This window comes from Zalophus californianus, chromosome 15 (assembly GCF_009762305.2).
Source record: "Zalophus californianus isolate mZalCal1 chromosome 15, mZalCal1.pri.v2, whole genome shotgun sequence".
NCBI lineage: Eukaryota > Metazoa > Chordata > Mammalia > Carnivora > Otariidae > Zalophus > Zalophus californianus.
Window position 1 is genome coordinate 33270662 of NC_045609.1, and position 23428 is coordinate 33294089.

General features: G+C 39.3%; 1 protein-coding gene across 10 annotated transcripts in view; it reads right to left on the minus strand.

The window, feature by feature from the left end:
• Nucleotides 1-23428, minus strand: part of MICU1 (mitochondrial calcium uptake 1) — a 240699-nt gene that overhangs the window by 53873 nt on the left and 163398 nt on the right. The window lies entirely within an intron of this gene.

The following is a 23428-nucleotide window of genomic DNA, read 5'->3' on the forward strand; positions in this document are numbered from 1 at the left end:
ATAAAATATAAACACAAAAGCCTTTCTATGCAAGGGGAATCTAATCAATTTCAGACCTTCTTTTTCCAAAGGAAACTTTCATCAGCTGTGAAAGGACTTGGACTCCCTCCTGGCTCCAGAAAAAGACTTGTTTTCTGCTCAGCATTTAGGTTTTTATGTTATTTTTCCTGCCTGGGATGTTGTCCCCCTTCTTATGTAGCAACACAAACCCTGTCCTCCATTGAACTTAATGTCTCTTCATGGCTCTGCTGATTATTCCAAAATACACTCAACTTTCTTGAGTCTTCTAAGCTCCTACAGTAGGTAAGGTCTAGATCTCAAAGAAGAGTATGCTTTGCATTATATTATCCTTTATTTTTTAAAGTGCCTATATCTCTCTCATAACATTATACACTTTTTTTTTTAAAGATTTTATTTATTTATTTGACAGAGAGAGACAGCGAGAAAGGGAACACAAGCAGGGGGAGTGGGAGAGGGAGAAGCAGGCTTCCCGCTGAGCAGGGAGCCTGATGGCGGGGCTCGATCCCAGGACCCTGCGATCATGACCTGAGCTGAAGGCAGACGCTTAACAACTGAGCCACTCAGGCGCTCCAACATTATACACTTTTTGAAGGAATATATGCCTTGTATATTTTACTGTGTCATACCCAGAGCTGTGCCAGACAGCATGTGCTCAATGAAAATTTACTGTGTCATACTTAGAGCTGTGAGCACACAGCATGTGCTCATTTATAAGATCACCCACTAATTTCGTATTTATTATCTAGTAGGAGCATAAGACATGCTTTCCAGTCTACACTCTTGAATACCTAAGGAGAGACTGTGCCACTTCTTTAGAATTGGTAATTATTCTACTTAGGGTAATTTAGGGGAAAAAAATCCTACAGTTGCCCTTAGAGTTTCAAGGATATGATTAGATGGTGGGCTCTGCGATGAAGCTCCATTTGCTCCTTTACCTGAGTGCAGTTATATACAGTTGACCCTTGAGCAATATGGGTTTGAACTGCATAGGTCCACTTACACCCAGAATTTTCCAATAAATACAGTACAAGACTGTAAATGGATTTTCTCTTCCTTATGATTTTTCTTTTTCTTTTTCTAAGCAGGTTCCATGCCCAGCAGTGGCTTCAACTCATGACCCTGAGATCTAGAATCACACGCTCTACCAACTGAGCCAGCCCGGCGCACCTCTTCTTTATGATTTTCTTAATAACAATTTCTTTTCTCTAGCTGACTTTGCTGTAAGAGTAAAGTCATAATATATACAGCATACAAAATATGTGTTAATTGACTGTTTTTGTTACTGGTAAGGCTTCTGGTCAACAGTAGGCTGTTAGTAGTTAAGATTTTGGGGAATCAAAAGTTATATGCAAATTTTGACTGCGTGGGGGGAGGGGTTACTGTCCCTAACCCCCACGTTTCAATGGTCAACTGTATAAAACTCTCAATAATATGGTTTCACTTATTTGTGGAACCTAAGGAATAGCATAGAGGACACTAGGAGAAGGAAGGGAAAAATGACGGGGGGGGGATTGGAGGGAGAGATGAACCATGAGAGACTACGGACTCTGAGAAACAAACAGGATTTTAGGGGAGGTGGGGGGATGGGTTAGCCCGGTGATGGGTATTAAAGAGGGCACGTACTGCATGGAGCGCTGGGTGTTATACGAAAACAATGGATCGTGGAACACTACATCAAAAACTAATGATATATTGTATGGTGACTAACAGAACATAATAAAATTTAAAAAAAAAAGAAAAAAGAAAACTCTCAATAATACTTAGTCCACATCTAACAAACTAAAAGAAACAATAAAAATAGGTAAATTAAGCACACAGGAGGATGCAGATAAGACAGGTGATGCCAGACTCCATAGGCCAAAACAATTTGTACTCAGAGTTTGAAATTATGCTGGAATGATAAATTGGGTGAGAATGGGAGGTACATTTATTCATTCCAGTGAAAACCACAAAAACCCGTCAATAAGGTTTCTCTTCTTCTGTCACTTATATTAGAAAATTACCATAATCATGAGTTTGTATATGATTCAAGCCAGGGTAGATGTTGAAAAATCATTATAGCCACACTTTAGTCCATTAGGAAAATAAGAATATTTTTACCAAAACACACAGACCCACCAATGTGAATTAGAAGATTAGATTGTAGTATCTACAGTTGGCTGAAGATACTTGTAGGTATCTTTTCATTTAGTCTTTTTTTTTTTTTAGCTTTCTGATGTCTTTTTTTTTAAATATTTTATTTATTTGACAGAGAGAGACACAGTGAGAGAGGGAACACAAGCAGGGGGAGTGGGAGAGGGAACACAAGCAGGGGGAGTGGGAGAGGGAGAAGCAGGCTTCCCGCTGAGCAGGGAGCCCGATGCAGGGCTCGATCCTAGGACCTGGGGATCATGACCTGAGCCGAAGGCAGACACTTAACGACTGAGCCACCCAGGCGCCCTGTCATTTAGTCTTTATTCACTAAACTTCTAGTTTGATAGCCTCTGAGAAATACCTTATGCAGCACTATATACTCCGTTTTTCTTTTTTTTTTTTAAGATTTTATTTATTTATTCATGACAGACAGAGAGAGAGAGAGAGAGAAAGAGAGGCAGAGGGAGAAGCAGGCTCCCAAGGAGCAGGGAGCCCGATGCGGCACTCGATCCCAGGACCCTGGGATCATGACCTGAGTCAAAGGCAGACGCTTAACCATCTGAGCCACCCAGGCGCCCTCCCTGTTTTTTAAGACTTATTTGAGAGAGAGAGAGAATGTGCACATGGGGGGGAGGGGCGGAGGAAGACAGAGAGAGAATCCCAAGCAGGCTCCACACCAAGCATGGAGCCCCAGGCAGGGCTCAGTCTCATGACCCTGAGATCACAACCAAAGCCGAAACCAAGAGTTGGACGTTCAACCAATGGTGCACCCAGGTGTCCCACTCCCTGTTCTGGAAGGATTAGGATAGTCCTACTGCATCTACATCAGAGATCTTAATTATATGGGGAATATAAATGAAGCCAGTATATTTCAGTGGCAAGAATTGAGGCTGTGCAGATTGACTTGAGTTTGGTGTTTCTTGGTCAAGTACCCACTGTGGCCTCCTGAGCAATTTATGTAACCTTTCCAAGCTTTGGTTCCCTTATTTGTAAGATGGGTATAAGTACTTTCCTCTTGGGATTATCATGAGAGTTAAGTCAGATAATGCTTGAGAAATAATCACCATATTTATCTTTTTGAAGATGCATTTACTTATTTATGTTTTTTTACATTTAATACCTCTAAACTCAGTATGCTTTTACAATTGATGTTGGTTAGGCAGCAGCTGTGATGCAGTCACTGGCTGTTGGAGTACATCAGAGTGTGTAGAACAGGCACCCATGGCTCAGAAGAAAATCCCAGGTAGCAGTGGAGTGTTCCTTTAAGAAATGCTGCATTATTAATGCTCTTGATGGCTCAAAGGACAATACCGTGTGGAAAAATACAGATTTTGAGTCAAATAAAAATTTAGAAGAGTTGGACCTGAATATGATGAAGTTTTAGACCAATTTATTTTGCTCATAATTCCCTTTTATGTGTGTACAAGAATGGCATATAATATATCTTAACTTACAGGAGCATTTTAATAGATATTAACCAAGTATTTTTGGTTTAAAGAGAGCATTTTTGTCATGGTTTACTTGACAGCATTTTTTTTTCTTTCTTAGTGGCACATAAAATAATGGTCCATCTTCCCATTGTTTTTTTTTTCGTTTTTCCACTGCTCGTGTTTTAGATTCCATGAAATATGGTAGTACCACACCTACTTAGCACATACTAAGAGCAGAATAAATGTCAGCTATTCATAATAGTATTATTATTATTTTAAAGATTTTACTTATTTATTTGACAGAGAGAGACACAGCAAGAGAGAGAACACAAGCAGGGGGAGTGGGAGAGGGAGAAACAGGCTTCCCGGTGAGCAGGGAACCCGATGTGGGGCTCGATCCCAGGACCCTGGGATCATGACCTGAGCTGAAGGCAGTCGCTTAATGACTGAGCCACCCAGGCGCCCCCATAATAGTATTATTAATAACAATAAATGTCAGCTACAAATAATAATTTGGGGGTAACACACTTGCTTCTGTTAACTTCAGCTCTATTTAGAGAGAAACAAACTTTGTTCTCTATAAAGACAATACAGAAAAGAAATTGAGAAAGGAAAGAAAATCAGCTCAGCCCAGTAATTCTTTTAACTCTCCTTTCTACTCTTCACATTCACATTTTGCATGTTTATGAGGAGGAAAAGAGGCAGGAGTGGAACTATGTTTAGGGCATGGAAAGTTAAATTATAAACTCTCTTTTTCCATAAAAACTAGACTTATGCAAAAATTTATGGAAACAGAAGCTGTAAGAATAAATTGTTAAGTCCTGTAGTTACTACATATTGGACACAAACAAATGGACTCAGGGATAATAATGTACAAAATGTTTCCTATTCATTCTCTTATTTAAATCTCATAATTAACCCTTGAGATAGGTATAATAGCTAGAGTCTCCAATTACGTCAAAGGAACCCGAGATGTGAAGACTAGCGGGACAAAGCCAAGACTACAACACAGTCTGGTAGATTTTAAAATTACTCTACATGGAAGGGCACCTGGATGGCTCAGTTGGTTAAACATCCGACTCTTGATTTCAGCTAAGGTCATGATCTCTGGGTCATGAGATCAAGCCCCGCATTGGGCTGCACCCTGGGCATAGAATCTGCTTGGGATTCTCCCTCTCCATCTGCCCCTCCCCCCCAAAATAAAATAAAATAAAGTAAAAAAAATAAAACAACTCTACATGGATGTGTATTACTGGCATGACTACAGCTATGAAAAAATTGCATAATATTGTTTCTACAAAAAAATGATTTAACAAGCCCATGACTAGAGGCTGATTTTAAGATCACGTAAGTGTACATATTCCTAAGAAATACAAAAAAACCAAAACAGGTAATTATAAGTTACACTGCCAGATTATACTCAGGAGGAGATAGCATCATAAATAATTATTAGTTGATGTTTTCTATAAGAACAATGTCCATAGATACAAGTTATGAAAAAATCAGTTGTGGCTGAGTTAGAAAAAAGACTGTGTTCAAGGAATCCATCATGAGGACCCTATGTTCTACACATGCTAAGTAGTTTAACTGAGAGAAACACAGGTCTATTACACTAAAACAATAAAATAGTTAAGGTTATATCTATTTTTACCCATATGAACTGAGCTAAATATTAAGTTGCATATTCTCAATTTTCTACATTATTCAGAAAACACCTAAAAAAAACTATAGTTTGAGGGCATTAGCTCTAAAATTAGAAACACATTCTATTCTTTGTTCTCTAGACCTCAAATCTCAGTTTATCTCACTTGAAAGACTGATCCCTTTTAGGTTGGCTTAATCTTACCACTTATTTTATTTCTGACCATTCAGAAAGTCACTGTATAGGCAATGAGCTCATTAGGTTCTGTGGACTGGTTAATATTTTTCAATATGCTAAAAATGATGTTGGAAACTGCCAATTTTTTAGAACAGAAAATGAAGAGCCAGAGAGTGGAATATAATATACAGGAGTTAGAATTCAGGTTAAATTGAGTGACAAGCATAAGAAAACACATGCAAGAAAGACGGGGCGACTGAGGCTCACAAATAGGTAGCTCACTGAAGCTTTAAAACAGAAAGTCAGAAGAAACGATGGGTCCAATCACAGGCAGGTGTAAGGCAAAGTATCTCCCAGGCAAGAACACATCAGTATCATACTCCTTTCATAAAAAAAAAAAGAAAACATGTTTTCCCCCAAAGAATTAAAAAAATAAAAGTCATTAAGTTCTTTTATGATGACAATGGTGAGAAACAGAAAGAGAACTTGCCTTATTTTTCCATTATTTTCTTTTTTAAAGATTTATGTATTTATTTGAGAGAGAGAGCATGCACGAGTCGGGGGAGGGGCAGAGGGAGAGCATCTCAAGCAGACCCTAAGTGTGCAGCCCGACTCGGGGCTCGATCCCACGACCCTGAGATCATGACCTGAGCCGAAATCAAGAGTCATGCACTTAACCGACTGAGCCACCCAAGTGCCCCTGTTTCTATTATTTTCTAGGTTATTAACAACACATTCAGCTGTTCCTGGCTGGCCAATCACCCGTTTTAGAGTACCAAAGAGAAACTATCAAGTGAAGTTATGTGTCAAATCCTCAGCACTAAAGGTTTTTTTCTTTTAAAGTCACCAAGCTAATTAAGATTATCTTTCTTAAATGTTAGTTTTTCATTTTGCTTTATTTTCTTAAAGCAACTTCAGAGACACAGAGATACTTTTCGATTATGTGGCAGCCTCTTTGTTTCTAAAAAGAGCTAATTAGGAATGTTTCCTGCTTAAGCATAAGGTTCTTTAACATGGCAGTTAATTAGAATAATCGAAACTAACCGTGATACCCTATAAGGCACCTGGAAGTCATCTGAAGTTCATTCCTTTTCTATTATGAGCTCAGTGACCCCAGTCTTCTTCCATAAAGTCCGAGCATGTTTTGGGGTCATTATTTTTAATTTTTCTAGTTGTATTAAGGCTTCTTTTTGCTGCAAATAATGGAAACCAATGCAAGCTAGCTTTAGCGAAAAAGAAATTTAGGAACCCCAGGAGACCAAGGCGGCTCACAGATGGGAAAGGACCAAAAGCCAGGACTAGAAGCTCTCATTTCTGTGTGGCTGTTTCGGTCTCTGGTTCTGTTAGCCTTTCTTCTCAGTGCCTCATGGGTCTACACCGTGGGTAGCGGCCACTACTCTGGCATTCAAGAGAACACTTTATAGTTCAACCACCAGAAGAGACCAACTGTCCCTAGTCCCAGTTTCAAATTTCCTATGGAGAAATTCTGATTGGTCCAACCTCGGCTGGGCATCCACTCCTGATCCAATGAGCGAGGGTGGGGGTGGGGATGGACTGCGTGACAGGGGGCAAACAAGAGGGAGGCACAAAGTACAAGCATGGTTTCCAGGAGCCCACACCTGTGTTTGAGAAGTACTATGGAACAAATCCTAGAGAAGAAGGAACTGTTGGAAGTTGAGTAGATATCCCCACTAACCCATAGATATCCCACACTAACCCATATGATGCCATTGAGAGAGACAGGGAGGGTATGTGCATGTGTGTGTGCCTTTATCAGGCTGTTGTCCACAGGTGATGATATATTTACCAATTCAGTACTATTTCCTGAGTATCTTGCTTGTGTCAGGTACTATGCCAGGCACCAAGGAAATAATGATGAGCCTAATATTCTCTCAGAAGGATTTAAGTAGTGTTTGGAAACAGATATTCAACAATCAGATGACTATATAATTAAGTGATCTGAAGAAAAAGTACGGGGCGGTTTGGAAACATCTAATATAAAAATGTGGTCTAATTTGGGCTTGGAAGATGGTGAAGCAGGGAAGACTTCTTTGATTGGGTGAGGTGTAACTGAGCTCTAAGGCAACTAGGGGAAGGGAAGGGAGGATGAGAGTGTCCCAGGCACACTACAACAGTAGTGCAAAGGCCTTGAGGTGGAAGACTGATTGGTATGAGATGAATTTGGAGGAGGCAGCTGCAGAGCTCAAATTATACAGAGCCTATAGGCATGGGTTTAAGTTCTTATTCTAAGAAGGATAAGGAAAGCGAGAGTGGCTATAGTAAGACTAGTAAAGAGGCAATAGAAGTAATCCAGGCAGAAGATGACTGTAGTTTGGGCTAGAATGGTGGTGGAGATGGACAGAAGTGGTTGAACGAGATGATGTTACTGACAGTGATTGTGGGAGTGGGTGTGATGAAGAGATCTGTGCCTAATTATGTTCTTTCCTGCTTTGCACACATTTTTCTGACGTGACTCTAGCTACGTGCAAAGCCTATGGTTGCTTGGCTTTCTTACTGCTTAACCCTAAGCCTTTACTGAAAGAAAGTCAGATGACTCCTCATTTCTGTCCAGCAGGTCTTGCTCTTGCTGGTGCTGACAGAATATTTATGTTTGAAATTATACTCCCTGAAATCTTTAAATTACTTTTACTATCTCTCCTTCTTGGGGTCCCTTTAGATTTGAAACACCCAATACATCAATGTGAATGGCCAATGCAAGGTAATAGGGCCTGTGGCAACTATTTCAGAAGCTGCTCTTCCAACCTCCTGTAGCTCCCAAAGATAGCAGATATCCCCTACTTTCAAGGGTATTTAACTTGAGATAGATGTAACACAGGAGACAAAGATACTAATATTAGTTGGTCATTCTCAATTCTATCCCTTTACTACAATTCAAATACCCACCCCCTTGCCTCTGGCTGTCATGGCTCTGAGTGGCCAACAATAAGCCCCAGATCATCTAGGGAGGATACATGCTGTCCATGGCTTTTCAGTACTAGACAAGACTGCCACATAAACACGAGGTCAAAATTACTGCACTGTTTTCAGTATTGAGGCAGAGAGGAAGTTAATGGGTACTTTCGATGAGGGCCAGCCAATGGAATACACTAAAATTATGCCACCATGGTAACATCATGAGGAAAATTGCACATTGCTCTGTCACGTATTTACCAGCAAATATTGGCAGAGAGAAGCAGGTATTTCAAATATTTGAAGCTATCTAGTAACTAGGGCTTGACATATACTAATTATAGCCTAGCAGTATTCATTTATCAAGATGATGTAACTTTTACTTTGCTCTGAGGATCTGCCTTATTGAGCCCTCTGGCAGATGGATGTGGTGACTACTGAAAAAACTGAGTGGGAAGGTGAGTCATTTTGGATGACCTCTATAAAGCAGGTTTAGAAGGGACTGAAAACCTATGTCCCATTATGTCAGTTTGAAATTAATTATGTTTCACCAGGAGAGTAGGCTCCCGGGCACAGTTGACAAAGTATGTTTAAAATCTGATTAGCTTTTGGTGAGTTAATGATTGCATGTTCAAATAAATGGACTTAGTATGCTCACTGGATCAACCAACTCCACAATTTATTATTTTTCTTGGGCAGAAATTGAATGTAAAACCACATTAACATCACACTTGAGGTGATACATACTCACAAGTGAGGAAAACCAAAGAGATTGCTCTCCCAGCTTTCATAACCCTGTCAGAACATAAAGATATATACTTTTAGTGAACTATAAAAATTAATTCAAATCCACAGGGGGAAAAAAATCCCTCATAGGCTCTCTAAAGTCAGACTGAGACAAAAATCAGTAAACCAAACAGTATAATTTCCTGAGCATTACAAGAATCCTAGCCATTATTTTAGATCCAAATTTAAAAACTAGTCTCAGGGGCGCCTGGGTGGCTCAATCGGTTTGTGTCTGACTCTTGATTTAGGCTCAGGTCATGATCTCAGGGTTGTGAGATAAAGCCCTGCGTTGGGCTCCTCGCTGGGCGTGGAGCCTGCCTAAGATTCTCTCTCTCTGCCCTCTGTCCTCTGCCCCACCCCCACTCTCTCTAAATAAATAAATAAATAATAAAGTTCACAGTTCATCACACTTAAGAAATGAACATTTTCAGACACCCAGAAGGCTAACACTAAGTGACACATTATCTAAGTGTTTTTATACATATCAGATGTTATGTACCATGGGAGTAAAATTCTTTACATCTTGAGTAAAAAAGTAACTTGTTAGGTTTTTAACACACCACCATTATGTCAGTGGGAACTTCCTAAGTTGATTATAAAAATCATGGAAAAAACTTACTCTCATAATAGATACTGAATTACAGAGTGATTTTTTTAAAAAGATTTATTTATTTATTTGACAGAGAGAGACAAACAGCGAGAGAGGGAACACAAGCAGGGGGAGTGGGAGAGAGAGAAGCAGGCTTCCCGGGGAGCAGGGAGCCCGATGCGGGGCTCTATCCCAGGACCCTGGGATCATGACCTGAGCCAAAGGCAGACGCTTAACGACTGAGCCACCCAGGCGCCCCTGATTTTTTTTTTTAAAGATTTTATTTATTTATTTGACAGACAGCGAGAGCAGGAACATAAGCAGGTGGAGCGGGAGAAGGAGAAGCAGGCTTCCCGCTGAGCAGGACGCCAGATGCAGGGCTCGATCCCAGGACCCCGGGAACATGACCTGAGCTGAAGGCAGCCGCTTAACGAATGAGCCACCCAGGCGCCCCCAGAGTGATCTTTACAGACATTTTCCTTAAATTGAGGGAATAAATTTACAAGCATGGAAACTAAACACATCCGAATGTTTTGGCCATAAAGTGAGATTTATTTAAAATGTTCAATACTTCTGCCACTAATGGGAGCAATAAACCATGGTTCATAGCATAAAAGGAACTAAACACCACTTCTTGAAAAAAAGAAAATTGAATCCTGAAGATTTAGAGGAGCCTTCCTCATCAATTCAAAAGCTACATAGAAGGCACATTTTTCCGGAGACGGGAAGGGTCTGGGATGGGAACATACCAAGCATTTGCACAGCCTGGATTGCAAGAACATGTGGCTGGGTGTCCAGTGAAGTAGAGAGAAACTATTAACACACAGTGCTTGAATACTCCTAGGAAGCAAGCGTCTGGTGGGAGGGAAAGGGACGAGGCTGCTGCTCTAGTCACTAGATTCAAAGTTAATGAAACATGCGGGGGGGGGGGGGGGGGGCTAGGGTGGCCCTGAGCAGTGCCAAATGGTGCAGAAAGGCAGTGAGGCATCTGAAAACAAGATCACCACAGAGCTGAAAGATGAACTGGTGGGAGAGCCTCTACAATGAGCCAACTGCTGGGAAAGGGCATAACGGCACTGGGTCCATGAGACAGCACTACCGTGGACAGCATGTCATTGGAATGTTCTTGACACAGGCCTCCAAAGGCCAGTCTTATATTCTGAGGAAGGTGGTGAGTTTATATGTGTGGTAGTCTGTATAAAGATGTCCCCCCATGTTCCTCATCTCTGAAGACTCATGCTTTTGTGTAGTCTCCTCCCATAATGGTCCAAGGTGGGTCTGTGTGGCCAAAAGAATGCAGCAAAAGTGATGTCACTCCTGAGAGGAGGTAATAAAAGACATCTTGGTTGCATTTTCTCTTTCCTGGATCACTTGCTGTGCGAGACGCCAGCTGCCATGTCCTGAGAGCCTTGTGAAAACATCCACAGAGTGAGGAACTAAAGCCTTTTACCCACAGCCACGTGAGTGAGCTTGGCAGAGGATCCTCTAGCTTAGTCAGGCTTTTAGAGCCTGCAGCTCTGGCCAACAGTGTGGCGACACTTCATGAGAGAAGGCCGGAACCAGCTAAGCTGCTCCTGGATTCCTGTCCCTTAGCAACTGTGTGATAGAATATTTGTTTCAAGCTGCTAGGTTTGGGGGTAATTTCTTATGTAGTAATAGCTAACTAATACAGCTGTAATGCTCCACTTTTGTAGACAAGGAGTTAGAAACTATCTTCTTATGTGGCAAAACCACTAGAGCTTGAGCAGGAATCTATACTAGCAGTCGCGGCGACACCAAAGCTGGAGTTGCAAAATCACACACATTACCTCAGACAAGAGCGACTGTTAAATTAGTCCTATTAACATTAATGAATCCCAAACGTCATTTTGTTATACAGAGAGAGGGGAGGGGGAGAGGGGGAGACGGGGAGAGGGGGAGACGGGGAGAGGGAGAGAGAGAGAGAAAGAAAGAAAGACAATTACCACAACAAAAAAGCTACCAGATGGGGAAAGTAATTCCACTAGAGCAAATGCTTCCAGATGCGTCCAGAATTTCTGTCTTCACTTTGCCAACTTTAATAGTACAGAAAATCCATGAGAACTATTTCTCTCTCTTTTTAAAGATTTTATTTGAGAGACAGAGAGAGAGAAAAGAGAGCATGAGTGCACAAGCCGGGGGAGGGGCAGGGGGAGAGGGAGTAGCAGACTCCCCGGCTGAGCAGGGAACCCCACGTGAGATTCTTTTTTTTTTAAAGATTTTATTTATTTGAGAGAGAGAGAGAGAGAGAGAGAGAGCGCACATGACGGGGGAGGGTCAGAGGGAGAAGCAGACTTCCTGCTGAGCAAGAAGCCCGATATGGGACTCGATCCTGGGACTCCAGGATCATGACCTGAGCCGAAGGCAGTTGCTTAAACAACTGAGCCACCCAGGTGCCCCCATGAGAACTATTTCTATACTGAAAGGAAAATATAGTATATTAATACTCTTAACAATGATGACAAATAATTCTGTATATGGTGTCCAATAAAGAGAAAATGATCAATCCTGTATTCAAGGAAAACTACTTCAGTTTCTTCCTTAATTTCTGGCATCATGCTCCATAAATGTATCTACATAGAAATATAAAAAATAGGGGCACCTGGGTGGCTCAGTCGGCTAAGCATCTACCTTTGGCTCAGGTCATGATCCTAGAGTCCTAGGATGGAGCCCTGCATCAGGCTCCCTGCTCCACGGAAAGCCTGCTTCTCCCTCTCCCACTCCCCCTGCTTGTGTTCCCTCTCTCGCTGTGTCTCTCTCTGTCAAATAAATAAAATCTTAAAAAAAAAAAGAAATATAAAAAATATTATCAAACATATCACTGAGCAATATTTCCAGCACAATGAATTCAATACACCTCACTTATTTTTCTAGTTGGATATAATGTAAATCACTGATTTGGGATTACAAATCTAATCAACCCAATGACTATGAAGTTGGCAATTTCCTGGAATCTTTTCAAATTTTAAAGGCTCTGAAGCTGCAGAAAATATCCAGATGGGCCACTGGCCAGAGATGTCAGGAAGCACAGGTCGCTGGTCTTCCCTTACTTCCTCTGCTGATAATGGAAGAAGTACAGGAGACACCAACAGTCTGTGGGAAGGTGCTCTGCGGAACAGCTGGACGGAAAGCATCTTGGCAAGAAGCAGGCGGCCATGAAGGAATGCGTAAATGAATCAACCCTCCTAGAGCGCATGCTGGGTGTCAGGCATTGCCCTGGCTGCTTTCTTAGCTCAGGAAGTCTTCCTGACAACTCTGTGAGGTAGATATTACTATGACTGTACGTTTGAAGAAATTAAGGCTCCCAAGGTCAAAGAGGTAAAATTTAAAAATCCAAATGACATAACTGTATACTGATTATTCTTTTGGCAAATATTTACTGTGCACCTTCTGTGTGCAAACTCCATCATTGTACTTTTCTTCCAGTGCTGTAATAATTGCCTAACTTCTAGCCTGATTATGACTCCTTAAATTCAGGAACTGGGGTCTACCTGCTTTTGTACCTAACCCAATGTCTGGCATATACCTAAGGAGTTGATAACTTTAATTTGTTATTAGTAAAAACAAAACAAAACAAAAAAACCCCAAGTGTTACATTTTTTGGGTTTATTTTTCTGCTAGGTAGACAGGCTATCAGATTTCAAGGAAAGACTGGTAAAGGAAAGGGGCATCCTAAAAAAGATGTTTTGGCATTACTTTATTTGGAAAGGCCTTTTTTAATGCTAAAAAAAATGATTGACGGGCCCCTGGGTGGCTCAGATGGTTTGGCATCTGCCTTCGGCTCAGGTCATGATCCCAGGGTCCTGGGATGGAGTCCTGCATCGGGCTCCCTGCTCCTTGGGAGCCTGCTTCTCCCTGTGCCCCCCCCCCCTCATGAATAGATAAAATCTTTAAAAAAAAAATCTTCGTAGCATCTTAAAAAAAAATGATTGACGTAGCTTATACTTCATTAGTCCAAGAAGCTTTAATAAGAAAAAAAATCATTCATGCTAATGTGGTAGATTCAATACAAAACAAATGAGGAGAATGTGGGTGGGGAGGGAGAAAAGGCATTCTATTATAATAGGAAAAAGGAGAAATGAAGGAGACTTGAGAAAAAGACTTTCCTATGTTGTTAACTGAATTCGGAGGATAATAACTTGATGTAATATATATGGCCCTCTAAAGTGGCATTTGCTTGGAGTCTGAATTCAACAGGCTGTAATGCATTATTTATTCACAAATTACTGCAAAGCTGGCTCTGGTTCCTAAGACATTGTCCAGACTCCCTAGACACCTCTAAGGCTGTATGGCAGGATAGAGGCTAAAGCTATTTTTAAAAAATCTCCTTTTCCTCTAAGAAAAAAAAAAGAGAGAGATCTACTAGAGTTATTTGAGGCCAAATTAGTTAAAAGAAAGGTGGAGAAAAACGACAAAAAAGCTTTTTTCCCCTCATTAGTACAACATTCTTTAAAGCCTTAATTCTTTATTTTTAAATGTTCATAATTCCAAAGACTGCAGTGCTGAAAGGCATTTGCGGCTGAAGGTGACTCCAAGAGGAAGAAAAATGAAAAGGCCTACTCAGACACACTGCCCATCATTTAGTCCAGACTTCTTCATTCTACGTCTGGGTCAGAGGCCAAATTTGATCTGCCCAAGGGCCCAGCTAACTGTTGGAGAAATCTAGAGAAAGCCTCTTTTCTTAGCCTGCCCCCTGCTTTCCATCTCTTTCTTGATGATTTCAAGAACTTGGAACTTGAGGGCACAGGGTCCCTTTACCAAAATGAGAATACCTTGGAGACACATTAATTTCAGCCTGGTTTGGGACAGATTTGGTAAGAAAGGTCATTTTCTCTGTCACCCTCTCCTGGCTCCAATCCCAGTGTTACTCAGGCCTCCCCTGCCTCTTCTCATCCACCCTACAACCAGAACAAAGTAGGAATAAAAATTAACCACCCTATTTTTCGTATAGAATGAATTTTGGTTAGAGCGGACTCAAATAATGCCTCCTTGGGGAAAGCTTCTCTAAGCAGTCTCTTGCACTCTTCACAGACTGATTTACATATATGGCCCCTTTTATACTCTCATTGCACCATAAAAATACGTCTGGTACTGTACTTATAGCACTGCGCAAGAATTTGTGGTTCATTCGTCTCACCTTTGTAAGCTTCTTGGGCGAACAATGTTTTGTTCAACTCAGTATCTTAAGCATTTAACTCCTGGAAAGCCAGTGTAGGTTATAAGAGCAGACTCTGAAGGCAGACTGCCTGGAATAAAATCTCAGCTCCTCCTTGGGCAAGTTACTTAATCTCTTTGTGCCTCAGTTTCCTTGTTTGTTTAATATTGATAATTATAATCCCAACCTCATAGCTTTGTGAAAATTAAATGAAATAATGTACATAAAACACTTAGAATAGTGCCTGGCTCAATGGTAACCTCTCAAGAAATGTTGGCTAATATTTTCACTTTATGTAGTATGTACTCAAACTTTGGTTAAAATACTTGATATTACTAGAGTTCTATATCCAAGACTGCTGTGGCTAGAAGGGTACATAAAGGTTAAGCACTGACCTATAAATTCACACAATCATCTTCTTTCATGCTACTTCTCATTTCACTATTATTGCATTCAACACTATTTTAAGTATTCTGTTGTGTATGAAACAGAAAAAAAAGTATCACTGCATTCTGAATTCCAAATAACTGACCTATGAACTTTTGATACGTTGGTACACAGCTCATTCATAAATTGAGAAGCACCTGTGTTCTACAAAAAGACGGCTGATAAGACTATATGAATGATAGATACACTGAGGAACAATTTCTGGAGAAAGATAAAATCTTCATGATTTATTTGAGTTCCTTTTGTCTTGCATCCGGTTTAAAATTAACTTAGAATGTAAAGTTAAAGATATATTTTTTTAAGATTGTATTTATTTATTTGAGAGAGAGAGAATGAGAGAGAGAGCAAATGAGAGGAGGGAGGGTCAGAGAGAGAAGCAGACTCCCCGCCGAGCAGGGAGCCCGACACGGGACTCGATCCAGGGACTCCAGGATCACGACCCGAGCCGAAGGCAGTCGCCCAACCAACTGAGCCACCCAGGCGCCCTAAAGTTAAAGATATTGACGATAGGAAAATCCCAGAGATTTCCCCATATTGCAAAGGTATTACTAACATACTGACGTTGGAATTGTAAAGCTATCCACAAATCAAAGACAAATATCAATCTCTAACAGTTTTCTGCATCAATCATCAATCCAAAAGGTCAGATATAGAAGTGCCAATCAATGCCTTTTAAAAGTCATGTTTAGGGTATGGTGATTAACATAACAGTAAAAAAATAAAAAAAAATAAAAAAAATAAAAATGCAAAAAAAAAAAAAAGTCATGTTTAGGGACGCCTGGGTGGTTCAGTCGGTTAAGTGTCTGCCTTCGGCTCATGTCATGATCCCAGAGTCCTGGGATCGAGTCCCACATTGGGCTTCCTGCTCAGCGGGGACGCTGCTTCTCCCTCTGCCTCTCCGTCTCTCATTAATAAATAAATAAAATCTTAAAAAAAAAAAGAATCTCTAAAAGTCATGTCTAGAATCATACATTTTAAGCAACAAGTATCACTCTTCAAACGTTTTCCTTCATTCTCCAAAAGATATGAAACAAAAAAGCAGTTTTGTATGCTTTTTACAGAATAATTATCAAGGTTGTATTTACAACATCAAGGGGGCTTTATATCACCATGGACGTTCTACCATATCTAGTATTTTCAGTCTAACTTTACACTTGGAGAACCTATAAGCCACCAATGATAGCAAACTTGAGTTACAAGGTGTTAAGGGAATTGCAAGAAATTAAATCATAGTTCAGCTTTGGGTTTTGCACATTTTCTTGTTAAACTAATTCATCCTGAGAGCTAACTTGTTCTCATCAGAGCAAAATATTGGACCTACTTCACGATGTGTGATACAGAGAGAAAATATAATTAGCTTTAAAAAGTGTTGACATCAAGTCATGGGTGACTGACTTATAAATAATTGTTGAGGGCAATTAAATTTTTATTCTATTATTTCTATATATTTCTATTTTTTAAATTAATGATTATTTCCTAAAATATCCCTCGGTGTTCCAGGCAAAGAAAGACTAGTAGGTTGGATGGAACACGGTACTAATCTAATTTTTTATAAAGATTTTATTTATTTATTTGAGAGAGCGAGGGAGTGCACGCACGCTCTTGCATAAGGGGAGGGGAAGGGCAGGAAGGGACAAGAAGACTTACTGCTGAGCATGGGGCTTGATGCAGGGCTCCATCCCATGTCCCCGAGATCATGAACTGAGCAGAAATCAAGAGTCAGACGCTTAACCAACTGAGTCACCCAGGCACCCCAACTTGTTATTTTTATAAAAGAAACAGATGCCTGGATTTAAGAAATAAGAAAGGGGATAAAATAAGTAACTTGAAAGAAGAAATAAAAATATTTTATATGGCTAAAGTAATAGATCCTCACTTTTTTCAAACATATAAGAAAATAATGCTTGCTATGGCTTTTTTTCCTCAGAATTTTATAAGGTGAAGTAGTTCATGTTGGCTAAGTACTTTAAATTTTTTGGAAAAAATGAACTAGTAAAATAATTTTATTATTACAACCAAATAGCAAAGTTACAATTTTCTATAGTGGAGATTGTTACTTTAATAGGTTTTTACTTTTTACCTTTAAACATATTCTTGGGTCCTTAAGCTATAAATACCTAAAAGAGACAAGTACTATTTAATAACCCGTTTAATGATTTTTGGAAAATTCAAGCTGAAAACATCTAAGGATGAAATAAGAAACTATAGATTTATTATTATTCACATTCTGCTTTGTATTAGCAAAAGCTGAATAATAACATTAAAAGAAACCCCACTGAACACATCTCATTTAGTTTCTTAGATTTAATTAAATCAAGAGTCAATTTTCATCTCTGAGTTTACATAAGAAGAAAGAACACAAAGAACACAAAACAAAACTGGTATTAGGATAAAAAGCAATCTGCTCTGCCAAGGGTGTTTTAGTTCCAGAAAGTGTTTGATTGAAAGCTTTCTTGCCTTCTGGTCTCCTACTCCAAATCTTTTGGCCAGGAAAAGAGCTGACGTTTGTCTCTTAATATGGTCCTCCGCATTGGAGCAAGACAGATTTAATTCTACTTTAGCACTTGAGAGAGATAAGTACAAAGATGTCAGCTTGATGATATAAAGTAGGTGATCTGGAATTTCCTTAGGCACTTTTAATCATGCAGTTATAATTTTTTTAAAAGTTCCTCAATATTTAACTTAAATTAATCTTCTCTTTTCGTTTTTTTTGCCCTACTTTTATTGACAAATGAAAATAATTAACATCGTTCTTTATGTCTCCCTTATCTTTCTTCCTGACTGAACAGATCTGTTAACTTCCATATTTTTTTTCTTGAAGACTGGGAATATAAGACAGTCACTGTTAGCCTTTTTAAATTTTTTTTTAAATTTCTTTTTTAGAGACAGAGAGCGCACGAGAGCGCTTATATGTGTGCATGTGAGTGGGGGGAGGGGCAGAGGCAGAGAGTCTCAAGCAGACTCCCCGCTGAGCTGGGAGCTGGATGCAAGACTCTATCTCAGGACCAATGAGATCATGACCTGAGCTCAAACCAAGAGTCCAACACTTAACCAACTGAGCCACCCAGGTGCCCCTCACTGTTATCCTTTGAACTATATCCAGTTTGCCTTCAGATAATTGCTACTCATGCCTTCTTAAAATGCAATAATCTGATTGGTTATGCAATAAGTACATGAACCCCAAAACCTATATAAAAAAAAAGGTCATGCAACAGATTGGAATTTTATTAGATGATGCTTTTTCAGTTTTCTTGTATATTTTGGAGTTGGCTTCTTCATTCTTGTATAAATTAGTTTTTGCTTTTCTTTGATGACATGACATCTCCTTTTTCCCCTCCCCCCAAATTAAAATTAATTATACTCTTTCAAAGAGTTTTCTATTACCTTTCATTTTTGACTGACATCCTACTTACTGTAGTCCTCAAGAAATCAATGAATATATTAATTGGAATTAGACTTGGCACCCGTCTCTAAGGAACTCAACTCAATAGTTCTTTGTAGCCTTAGATGGAATTTTTAATAACTTCAAAAGAGATTTTTTTTGAAAAACCAACTGTGTATCCTTAAGTCATTCCTTCAAACCCATGTTTTTTTGAGTTTCCAGATAGAGAAATAAGGGTAGAATAAAATGACCAGAATTAAAAGCATTAAAACATTTATAAAAACCTAACAAGCTAATGATTGTAATAAAAAGATATTAAACGACTAGTTTAGGTAATATCTTATAAACACAAAAGAACAGTGTATTTCTTCTCAGTCATAAGACTCAATTTGAGGGGCAAAATAACTAGGAAAAGATGGTGCTAAAGCAGGTAGATGAGATATTCAAGAAATTTGGTCTTTTTCTGTTTCTAAAATTCAGAACATTTTCTTTTTCTTTACAGTTCCAAATAAGTCAGGCAAAAAACCCTCATCTTAGACTAAAACTAATAATAATCAGATAAAGAACAGAAGATAGTTTAGTCTGAAAGACTGAGTTTGAATTCTCGCTCTTACCATTTGATAGCTTTGTGTCTTTTATCTTTTTGAGTTTCAGTTTCCACTTCTGAAACACAGGCATAATACCACTAAATATAATAGGGTTGGCAAGATTTAAAATAAAGGCATGTAATATTTGTAAGGTGCTTGGCTCATAGTAGGCTGTCAATAAATGTTTATGGACTTTCTTTTCCCCTCTTCCCTGATCCTGCTGGAAATTAAATCTGACAGTGTTCTGTTCACTCTCAAAGCTACTGTAGTGAGAAAAAGACAGAAATAATTAAATGGAGGGGTGCTTAGGTGGCCTAGTCCATTGAGCATCCAGCTCTTGGTTTCGGCTCAGGTTGTGGGATCAGGCCCTGCGTCAGGCTCTGTGCTCAGTGTGGAGTCTGCTTAAGACTCTCTCTCCCTCTCCCTCTGCCGCTGTCCCCCTAAAATAAATAAACAAATCTTAAAAAAATAACTAAATGGAATAATAAACCTCCTTGTTCTGAAATTTTAAAGTAAATAAGTTATGAAATAAAACTAGTAAGAGGTAAACAGAAACAATGATGGAATTATAAAAACCCATATGAAAGTTAAGATACTATTAATCATTTCCATTTTCCTCTTGGCTATGATTATGAGATTGTGTTTCATATTCAGTGAAGGGAGAAATTACCCAAGCTTTGAAAAGTGAAATCAAAAGTGTTTCATAAAAACAAAAATTTGCTTCTGTTTTCCAGAAGTTTTATCAAAAAAGTATTTCAGGGGCACCTGGGTGGCTCAGTCAGTTAAGCATCTGCCTTCGGCTCTGGTCATGATCCCAGGGTCCTGGGATCGAGCCCCTGATCGGGCTCCCTGCTCAGCAGGGAGTCTGCTTCTCCCTCTCCCACTCCCCCTGCTTGTGTTCCCTCTTTCCATGTGTCTCTCTCTGTCAAATAAATAAATAAAATCTTTAAAAAAAAAAAGTATTTCAACAAAGGGCCTTTCATTCATTTGAGATGACCTGTTTTAAGTGCGTAATATATGACAACTGCCATATTAAGTGACAGAGGATATACAGAGAAGATAAAAAGAATACTTATTAAAGGTATAGTACAGGTCATGTGCCATCAGGCATATCACTGTATTAGTTTGCTAGGGCTGCCATAACAAATACCACCAGCTGGGTGACAAACAACAGAAATTCATTTTTTCACAGATCTGGATGCTGCAAGTCAAGGTATAGGCAGAGCAGGTTTCCTCTGAGGCTTCTCTCCTTGCCTTGCAGTTGGCTACCCTCTTGCTGTCTCTTCACATGGTTGTCCCTCTGTGCATGGGCACCCCTGGTCTCTGTGTGTTTAAATTTCCTTTTTGTGCAAGGACACTGGTAGAACTGGATTAGGGCCCACTCTAATGGCCTCATTTTAACTCAATCACCTCTTTAAGGATTCTATTTCCAAATACAGTCAGATACTGAGGTATGGGGGCGTAAGGGCTTCAAAATAAAAATTCTGGGGGAACATAATCCAGTCCATAAGAAACATGATCTCACTTAACCATTGCCCTGTTTTACAAATGAAGAGCTAGGCTCTAAGAGAGTAAATAACTCAATAAATGTCACATAGCCAGTAAGTGGTGGAAACAAAATTTTAACTCGGGTCTCATTATGAGAGCACCAAAGGTTATGTTCTTTCTTCTATTCACATCTCCTCAAAGAATTACAAATCTAATTGGAAAGACAAAGTATTGATTCATGAAACTTTAAATATGGGGGTTATTGATAAGGAGGCACTTATTCACTAGACTTGTACCATCACATGGAAAGAATGGATTCAGGATTAATACACATTTATAGAATATGTATTACATGTTAGGCTGGGCTCTTTCACAAAAGAGTCTACTGATTCCCTTACATGAGGAATTGCTGAATGGCAAACAGGAATAGTCTTGGTAGTCTTGGACCACAGCCTATAGATGATCCCAAGCCAATGTCAAAATACAAGAGTGTTTTCTACAGTAAGTATCTTAGATACAACTGTCTCTTAGATCTTTGTTTCCCTGCACTTGAGGGTAGGCTCTGTGCCGGTACCCATGTATGAAATCCCTAATCTACTTTATAATATTCTACCTCATTGACAATCTACCTCATTGGCAATGGTAGGGGGCTTTCTGCTCTATAGCATCTCAGAGTGAAAGACAAAAAAGTCCCATGCTGTCTCTCTCTCTCTCTTTTTTTTAAGGATTTTATTTATTTATTTGACAGAGAGAGAGAGAGAGAGCACAAGCAGGGGCAGAGGGAGAGGCAGAAGCAGGCTCCCCGCTGAGCAGGGAGCCAGACATGGGACTTGCAGGACCCTGGGATCACAACTCAAGCTGAAGGCAGACGCTCAACCGACTGAGCCACCCAGGTGCCCCTCATGCTGTGTCTCTTGAGACTCCCACTGTGTGTCCACGAATGAGAGTCAGGCTAGCACCTGCCCCATGCTCTGGATGACTGCATATTGTTGTTTAAAGTTTGTTAAAAGTACCATTCCCTTTATTCTCCAACTGCATTTTGTGGATCTATACTCTGTGTTAAATTGTAATTATATAATTAATAAGCTAAGTAATTTACATTCCCAGATTATGTTATAAAGTTTCCAAAAAAGACCATTCCAGTTATGCATACTGGGGACCAAGGCATATCTCTAGAATCCCAGTACATCCCAACTCTTACACAAAAGTTATTAGACTCCTGAAAGCAGGAAATAAAACCCTGATGTGAAAGACGTCCTTCCTATACCAGCAGGAAAGAAATGAAGACAGGCGGTTGTGGAAAAGTAACTAAAATATATGGAGAGACTAAAGGAAGATAAGAATTATTCAACCCTGGTGTGTTTGTATAGATTACTCTCTACTTTGACTCCCCTTCTCTGGTGATAATAATGTAAACTTGATAAAGATAAGTTGCCTGTTGTTGTTCAAGTTAGTAGAGAAAGTCTAGTAAGCCTAGCCATTTCTTTGGGTTTTCATTTTCCTAGGGGGGTTCCCATGTATGTTAAAAATCTATATGCTTTTCTCCTGTTCATCTGTCTTATGTCAATTTCATTCTCAGCCCCAGCCAGAGACTCTAGGAGGGTAAAGTTTTGCTTCCCATGCCATATGTGTGTGTGTGTGTACACACATATGCATATACATACACACACATATACATAGCACTTACCATTTATTATAGGGGCCAAGAACTACCCTCAAGAAGGCTGAATTGTAGAGATTAGTTTTTTTTTTTTAAAGTAAATTCTTTGGATATCAATTATACCATTTTCAGAAAACAAGTACAAAAGCACATTTCAATGTTTGATCTGATTTTTAGTATATTATCCATACTTCTTTCCTAGAGTATGAACATTCAATGGTGTTCTTATCAATAATGAGAATTCAGTTGTGACTTTTCAAACTGTCTCAATTGAGTTAAGTGGGTGGAAGAGGTGGGAGTAGCTTATCAGAATCTTGGAGAAAAATGGAAAAGCAGATAAAGAGGTAATGTACATAGTTTAAAAACAAAGCAGTGCTTTTCTCCAGTACTTTAATATGTTTTTTGTCATAGTAATTTAATGTTTTCAAATTTCAAATAATATCAAATATGTTTTTTAAAAAAAGAAGTTGAGAAACACGTAGGGGAATTTTTAAAAACCCGAAGATCAGATTTCATTTTTTCCAGGAAGAAAAGTGCATTAGGAGGCATTTAATGAATGTTTTTAATTGAATATAGACTTAGTAGCCAATTAACCCAAAATACACTTAATTCACTAAATATACACATAGAGAAAGGTAATGCTCTTACAGTATTGTGTCCAGGAAGTTATTGGCATGATGGTCTCTAAGCTGTAAGTGGAAAAGTAAATCTCCAAACACAGTATGACATTTTTGCAACTCTGAGCACGTATATTTTTATTCTGACATTTTTGTGTTTCCAGTTCTTTTTACTTTGTAAACTTTCAAAGAAAGATCTACTTATTATCCCCCCCTCATCTCCACCACCTGGTGCCTTCTACAAAATAAACATAAAATTGGGGATACATGCTCAGATTGGAAACTGCTCTGACCCATGAATTTCTTTTTCCTCAAGCTGAGTATCCAAAGACAACTAAGATTTTCAATTTAGGCTTTTTTGGTTTTCAGTCCCAGAACCACCTTAC